We start from the raw sequence: 9,065 nt of genomic DNA, 5'->3' as shown, positions 1-9,065 counted from the left end.
TGATGGGTGGTTTCGCAATTTCCTGAGGTATTGCCTTTCACTTAAACTCCGGCCCTGCAGCCAAGCCTTACTTTCTTCTTTCCCACTGGTCTCTCCACTTCCAAAGCAGTCTGTGGCTAAGTCAGGGATCACCTTCCAGAATGATGAGAAAAGTAGGAGGGAACTTAAATTGGTTTTGGGCCCAAGGGTCTCAATGTCTAGAGTTCCTGAAACTCTCTGTGGTTGAAAATTGTGCTCCTTGCAAATCATTGCCAAGGCGTATAAACTTTTCAAATGAAAAGTTCTAGAAAGCCTATGGATTCCAGGGTTCTGTAGAGGTCACAGGGAATGGATCTGGCCAAAGACTTTTCTCTAATGCTATCACAAAACCAAGATACCTTAAACGGATCCCTTTTGTTACTAGCAAAGTATTAGACAAAGGATTTGCCAGTGGAGTACAAATACTCTGTCGCTAGCTCGAGCTTTGTCAGCTCTGTAGAAAACTGGGGCCTGTGCTATGTACAATGCCTCATGGAAAGCTGCCATGGCAGCGAAATGACAGTGGGTCATTTCATAGTCTCTTTCCCTTCTTTGTCTTGCTTCCAATCTACTGTTGGTCCTGGTACAGAATTTACGTCACTAAAAATCTGATCTCTTGCAGACAAGGCTAGCTGTTTATAAAAATTCAGGTTATTCTTTTCTTCCCAACTAGAACTCCTTTACCAGACTCTTTTGAAGGTGGACATGACCATGAGCTTGAGCGCCAGGCAAATCAGAGGACACTCCATGTCGTTTCTGTGTGTCTTCTAGTCTTTCTCCCTTTATGCTGGCTGGCTGGCTGGCTGGGCTGGGTACAACTGATGGCAAGGCTGTAGGGGTACTCAGGGCCACAGAAGGGGGTCTCTGAGCCACTGTGTGGAACTCCTACAACCAGGAGCCCCTGCTTGGATTTTTCCAGGAGTAAAAGATAAACTTCTATTGTATTGGTCCCTGAGCATTTTTGTCCCTGTGGCCTTGTACCTCAACTCATTCAGTATGTTCACCCGATTCACTTAACTCTTTATAAAGGTTTTAAAAGATCTCTTGTATTTATTCAAGAATATTTTGTTCAGCGTGAAAACAAACAACTAGTCTATCCCGTAGGGCTTTCCAAGTCTCTGATTCTTGACAGGTCAGTGCTGCCATTCGCAGTGCTCACTCTAGACTCCAATCTATATTACCACGCTCATTTGGAAAGCTCATATTTCACTCTCCACTTCACATTCCTTGTTTACAATGTATTTAGTTGTTCCTGGGCAACTCTTGCTGAACCTGTGTAGGTTTGTAGTAATCCAGTCTTGAAAGGGAAGACATTTGCATAACCACGGTGCATAGTATCTTTTACAGATATGGCCTGCTCAGCCCAAACCAGAGTGTATGTAAAGCCCTAATTTTTGGCAGTTGCCTAATTATCATCTTTTATTTGTATTTGACGTGGTGATTTTGAGGGATCTGAGAAGGGAGGAATAGGAAAGCCGTGAAACCTGAATCAAGATCCCCTTTACTCAACTCGAAAGGGTATGGAGACTTTTTGCCACATCTTCATGGTAACATTAGACCTTTTAGCTTAGAACGTGGGCTAGGCTAGTGGATGTCTTCCTAACAACAACTAAATCTACAAAGCCCTTGAGAGCTTGTATGATTTCATTTAATCTTCACAACAAACCGGGGACATGGTAGGAGGGAATTTTGATCCTAGGATTCCATTTGAAGAAAATGAGGTGCAGAGAGAATGAGCCATGTGATTAACGAACAGTGACCCCAACACAGGAGGCCCGTGCCTGTGTTCTTTGTATTATGCACGATACAATCCAGTGATTCTCAGCCGTCAAGCACACCATTCACACTTCTGTCCTGTGGCATCGTTTTGCCTAAGAGGGGGCATCTGTGCAAACGGACTTCCAAGGTTCCCTCCACTTACATGTTTTAGGGCTACATTCTGCTCTCTGCTTTCATATGAAAAAGTTTCTTGGTTACCATGAGGTTAAAGGCCTCGGGCTTTGCTCTTCTTCTTATTCTGTCTTCACGATGTTGAAAAGGCTTCCGGTTTTGTTTCCCAAAGAGTACTTTCTTCATTTCTCTTCCCTCAACATTGATTTCATGCCCTTAAATACATTACGTGTGAAGCTGTGATTTTTGCCCTGCAATCAAGCCAGGAATGAAGTTAATCTCAGCCCATTACACTACTAATGCTTATCTTCACCTCAGGATGTTTTCCAAAGTACTTACAAGTCATTAAGGCTTATAGGACCGAGTGGTTTGCTAAGTTTCCACTTTGTTTCAAAACTAGTGTGACCATATAATTTATTACCTTAACCAGGATACTTTTAGTGGAAAAGGAGGCTCTATTAATAATTATGCTAGGATAACTGGCATTAACTGGGACTGTCCCAATCAGACAGGCACATTTATTAGATGTCCCATGAAAAGATGTCTCTGGGCGGGAGAAGGCTCTACAATCTAACACCAGGACCCCCTCTCCCGGGCTTATTTTCTATTTTAACATCCAATTCATTTTTCTCATGTATCTTCTTGCAATGTATAAGAACACATTTATTTATGCATTGAAAAATATCTGAATTCCTCAGCCAACTTTTCTGTTCTGTATGGCAGGATGTTATACCCACCATGGCACTCAACGTATGGTAGAGATGCTCAGTTAATGCTTTTTGGTTGAAGGAATGAATAAGCCTACCACTCAGAGGCATCTGACTGATTATTCAACAAGATCCCAATATAAGTAGGGTTTTTGGAAAGGAAGCAAAAAGTCAGAGAATGGATGACTTTGGTCAGTTTCAGACCTAATCAATGTTGCTTTGTCATTTTGGTGTCTGAGGTAAATCCCACCATTTTCCCACCACCATTTTCCACCAGTGGCTTAGGAGTGGGTTTTGTGCTGGGAAACATTTGCGTTTAATGGCATTCCAAAATGTATCAGTAGTGAATGTAAAGGTGTAATACAGTATTTTTTCTTCCTTCAAGAGAAATGGAGCCAAAGAGTGGTTTTCTGGCTGTTCTGGGAGCCCACAGGGGGCAGGGATTTGGGTCCAGAACAAAGGCTTCAGGGGCCATTCATCACCAGCACATGATCAGCAACAAAATTCTACCAGATCATTACACTAGTAAGGTTTCAGAGAACTGACTCACACGAATCAAACTCAGAAGACAGCAGTAAATGGACTGGCATGCTAAACCTGAAAATTTACAAAGAAAGTTAGGCCAAGCATACCAGAACACTCTAGTCTACTGGTCAGCATAATCTACCCTATGGAGCAACGTGAATTAATACCCAAAGGCTGCTTAGGAATGTAGATGCCAGGTAGGTAGTTGCATGATCAAGTTTTGAGAGTCTGGAGAGCTCAGGTCCTCGAGGGATGTAAATAATGTCAAGTGCTTAGAGTCACCTTGCAGAAATACTCACGTCTTCTCTTTAGAGAACCCCCCTCCTTTACACAACTGGATAAGCACAGATGACTATAGTTTTAATACGAAGTACTGAGTTGTTTGTAATAATACATACATTTAAACTATGATAAGATTTTTAAGATTTTAAATGGGACAATAAATAAGAAAATAAGCAAAAATTAGAAATATCAGATTCGAGGAGGAAAAAAAAAAGAGGGGACAGAAATAACTTGAGGGTTTCATGGGAAATATAGTCTGTGAAATCCTGCATCCTTGACAAAAGTGGACTTGAGCTTGAAATTTCCAGTAGCCAGGATGGAGAAAAAAATTGATCGATTCTTCCTCTTCAAGTCCCATGTATCATCTCTTCCTGCCTGACATGTTACCAAAGAAGTGAGTAATTAAGTTATATCCTGGTTTTAAAGATTAGATTGGATGAGAAGACTACCCACTTTTTCTAGGGGCAGATTTACATGCCACCTCATAGGGATGGTACTTCTACATATGGTATCAAACATAGGGTATTTGTTTCCTAAGCTTATTTCCAAACTCTGTAGACAGTGTCCTACTTGGAAACAGAGCCCTGTCTACTGACTCCAATGCATCACTTGATAATAATCATAAAGACACACACAGATTTTTTTTTTTTTTTGAAAAGAAAGAAACACTTTATCCCCTTGACACATACATATAATGGCCTGCTGCAATTGAGGCAGTATCTTGACTCATTTCCCTTTTTTGGCATGGTGAAGAAAGAAGATTCCTTCCACGATTAGACAAGACTTTAAGTTCCTTCTTATAATGTAAAGTCTGAAAATTTTCATAATAAAGTCACCTTAACTCAGCCATTGAGCTGGGACTTGGGAGTATTTTTGTTTTAGCGAGCTTGTTGTCAGAGCTCTTATTTATTGTGATCTAAACTATGTTTGACAACAGAATGACCAAAAACTTACATCTGTCCAAACGTTAGGATACTGAGTTTTATGGCTATATCTATGTACATATACACACAAGAACCCAAGGGAAGTCCAGCAGCAAAATGAAGAAAACTCTGTGGCATGAACATATTTTAAAAACATAATAACAAGTCATGTAGAAGGTGGTATATTGCTAACTTCCTAGACAAGGAAATATCACAGCCTTCCTGATGTTCAGGGATTGCATTCAATTAAGCATCCAATAATTCCATCCCTCATTAGAGATAATCAGTGTCTAGAAACTAGATTGATAGGCGTTTCTAAAATTTTGGCTACAATTATATAGAAGAAATTATACTGGAATTATAGAAAAATCATAAGGAAATTATACTGGAATTATAGAAAAATCATATAGAACATTCACAACCAGCTGATGGGTAAAAATACCTTTTTCCTCTACCTTACTCCAGGATTAGTTCTGATTTATTTATCGGGATTTCATTTTTTAGTCTAAAACATATACTTACTGGAGGCAAAACGTGGAACGATCTTGTTTATAAGAAACATAACGAACTCATGGGCCAAAATAGATTTTTACAAGTTTAATGCCCTGACTTAGCAAATGCTGATACTATAGGTTGGAAAGAGATGGAGCTTGAAATTTAAATCTCTGAACCCTAAGCTCTGAACTAATCTATTACGTGACTATAATAAATAAAAAAGTGTGTGTGTGTGTGTGTGTGCGCACGCACGTGTGTGTGTGCCTTTTCCCAAAACTAGGGTCTTTGGCTTTTGTCAGATTCTCACAGAGTTTTTAACTTTCAAAAGATTAAGTTTTATTATTTTACCGGCAAATTTGGAAATCTGTATATTGCCACAGCGTTGATAGGATAAGGTAAGAGTAGGATAAATATAACTAAAACTTCAGAGGCTTAGTTTACTGGTGATAGAGTCAGATGTATTTTGTGTAAAAAAGAAAGCACAACACAGGCATAGAAAATAAAACTTAACAGAAAGTCCTTAGATACAATTTCATTAAAGCCAAAACAGGAAACGAGTGAGTGAGAATTAGCTACAGAATTTCCTAGATTTAGAGTAAAGAACGGTAAGGTTTCCATAGTTTGGAAAATTTCACTTCATGACAATGTTCAGCACTACTGTTGTTTAGATTGGGATCTGCGAGCATCATTACAGCATCTGGGTAGATATTAGGAAAATCAGGACCTCAGAAATCTGTCAAAAGATTATCTGTGTCAGGGTCTCATTTGAAGTTGTGTGGAACTCAAAACTCTGCAAATATTTATGGGCCTCTAATGTACGAACCACATACTAGGACTCACATATTCAGAAGCATTTCCAGAAGTGAGGAGTCACAGGGGCTACAATATCCTGCATGTGCAGCCTTTGGCCTTGCTAATGAAATAAGCAATAGGAATTTGGTGTCATAGGACCTAGGCCTAAAATATGAATTAACTACCTCTTTGATTCAGAGACTCATATCCCCCAATCTTGTCTTAGAAATAAGTGGGATTAATTAGATAAGAACCAAGTGTGGTTTGGGCCATAAGTACTGGTGTACTAATTCCACAACGAGATGAGGCAGAGTTGAGTTGAGTTCCTCGTCCTCATGGTTGCCATGTTCCTGCTCATAGATACAAGGGGCTCTGAAGATATACATGTGTCATAGATCACAGCAAAAAAGCACATCAGATTATCTGATGGCTGGTTATATGGGCCAAGCCCTCCATACAGTGATCTGTGGGGCATTCTGACACCATATTAATTCAAATCAGTTTTCATAACTGAGACTTCTTTTTGTAGCTCATAGGAGTCCTGTGAGTTATACCTTGCTTCCCCTGAGGGGATTCCCTTTTTATGGAGTGAAAAGTAGACTTTCTAGGAAAAAAAAAAAAAAAAAAAAACAACCTGAGACCTGCCATGAAAATATGACTTAAAGAAAAGAAGAAAGTGGGGAAAGTCATCACTTGTACACATCTGTATGCATATGTATTACCTGTGTGTGAACTGTATGGGTATGCAATATACAAACATATAATTTTTTAAATGATTGTTTTTTCAGTAACAGTGAAGTCAAATTTTAGTTCTAATTTTTCTGAAGTCTTTTCCATCGTATAGCTTTTTAATTGTTTTAAAGATTTTACATTTTAAGTAATCTCTGCACCCAATTTGGGGCTCTAACTCACAACCCTGAGATCAAGAGTCACATGCTCTTAAAATGTTTAACTTCTTGTTTACTTTAGAGAGAGAGAGAGCACGAGCAGAGGAGAGAGGGCAGAGGGAGAAAGACAGAGAATCCCAAGCAGGCTCCACGCTCAGCATGGAGCCTGACACGGGGCTCGATCCCACAACCCAGGGATCATGACCTGAGCAAAAACCAAGAGTAAGACGCTTAACCGACTAAGCCATGTAGGCCCCTCGTGTAGTGTTAATTACAGCATTTCTGAAGGATTTCTTTGTTCATTACGTACCATAAAGGTAACATTGAAAATGTTATTTAGCAAAATGTATGCTTTACCAAACTTATTATAATATCTGATCTACTGATAAGCGTATACCACAGCTACACATATACAGAGCAATAAACAAAAAAAAGCTTTATTTTCAAACTTTTAAACAAACATCACTTTCTTTCACTTCTGGCTGGAGTCACACCTGCCCCAGATGAGGATCGTCCTGTTTTTCACCTGTCAGAGCCACATAATATACCACAAATAGCAACACAAAGAAAAAGGTGCTATCGTTAAGGAAGCTGGCTTTGTGTCATGTTATATAATTTACAGGAGTTACAAAATTTTATGCGATTGTTTTAAGGATCTGTAGCAGAAAGGAAAAAGACATACTGAACGCACGTCCCTTAGATACTGGTAGATTTATGGAATAAAATTAGTGAGGATGCAGTGAAATAATCATCACTGGTGTTGCAGGGTCTATTAAAGCTCGGATAACTAAACTTAGTTTCCTGTAGGGGCACATCAAAACACATATGGCTTCCTACAAAAACATGTAACGCAATAATATAATTTCATGCCTCAAAGGATAACGCAAGGCCTGAGTTTAAGGTTACTTTCCATAGGAGATAGGATTAAGCCTTTCTGATTTAAAAAGGAGAACACACAAGAAAGTCTATCATCCTTCTCAGCACAGAGACTAACTGAAGACCAAATTCAAGGTCCCTTTGAGGACAAAATACAGAATATGTTTAGATCTACCTTAAACAGGACCCTCTTCCCACCTGGCTAATGATCTCGAATCTTTATGCTTTTATGGTAACCGGCTTATAAATAGTCACTAACCTTTGGTCTTACATTTACAAAATTGGTTAATGACTAGCCCAGTGCTTTGCGTTGTTAAAATATCGAAGGCTTCCAAAGTTGTTCATTAAATACTGCGGTGACTTGGGTATATGGTTTCACAATTTTAACCCTGGTGGAGTCAAAATACCTGGGGCTTACAATTTTTGTTTTTACACTATCTATCTTACAGAAAACCCACAGAGTGAATCCTCAGATGATGCTGGCATTTGTGGTACAAAATCCGCCATGATAAAGCTGGTTGACCAACTGAAGTTCAGAGGTAAATGGACAGCAGTGACAAAGGAGTTATACTAGTTTCTTATTGCTGCTGTGACAAATTACTGCAAATTTGGCAGCTGAAAGCAACACAAATTTATGATTTTACAATCTGGGAAGCTGAGGTTCGAAACGGGTTTTACTTGGCTAAAATCAAGGTGTAGGTAGGGTTGCCATTGCTTCTGAAAGCTCTAAGGGAGGAACTATGCTCTTGCTTTTTCCATCTTCTAGAGGCTTCCTGATGTCTTGTCTCATGCCCCCCTCCTCCATCCTCAAAACTAAAAGCACAACATCTTCACATCTCTGACTCATACTGCCCTACTTCTGTCATTTTTAAGGACCCACGTGATTACATTGAGCACCCCTGGAAAATCCAGGATCATCTTTCTATCTCAAGACCCTTAACTGAATCACATCTACAAAATCCCTTTTGCCAGATTAGGTTACGTTCACTAGTTCCAGAGATTAGGACATGCACATTTTTTGGGGTGGGAGGTCATTATTCGACTATCACAGGAGTGTTGACAATATTCAATTATTTTTAAAATGAAAATAAATTTATCTTTAAGTGTACAAATAACAGAAACATTTACTTATATAAAAGACTATAGATAAAGTTCCTGGGAACACTTTTTTGGTCTTTTCTTTCTCTTTCTCCTTTCTGATTTGAATTAATATGGGTCATCACTCTCGATGTTCAGAGGTCCTTCGTTTTTGTTTTCAGAGGAAGACACGCTCTTATTCTGAATGGCTGAGTCGCTACCATTATTTCTAAATGTAGTTCTTTCTGCTGTTCTGGGATCGGGCTCTATCCATTCCCCTCTCATCTTGGAACTCTCTTTCTCTGCCATTTTCCTTTCTGAATGAACACATGGTAAGGCTTCCTTTTGAAAAGAACAAACAAACAAACAACAAATATTGCTTTCATTAACTCTGCCACTCCCCTGAAAGATAATGGCTCTTTACTTCCCCTTAGTGTTTAAACATCTTGGAAGACTATTACACAGCAGCTAAGCCCAATGTTTCCTTCCCATCTCATTATGCTGCTTGCAATGTGGCTTCTGTTCTCACTATTCAAAGCAAACTTCCCCCTCAAAAGTCATTAATAAATCCCTATAAGCCAAATACAATAGGC

This window comes from Panthera leo, chromosome A1, assembly GCF_018350215.1.
Source record: "Panthera leo isolate Ple1 chromosome A1, P.leo_Ple1_pat1.1, whole genome shotgun sequence".
Lineage (NCBI taxonomy): Eukaryota > Metazoa > Chordata > Mammalia > Carnivora > Felidae > Panthera > Panthera leo.
Note: the sequence above shows the minus strand (reverse complement) of the source record.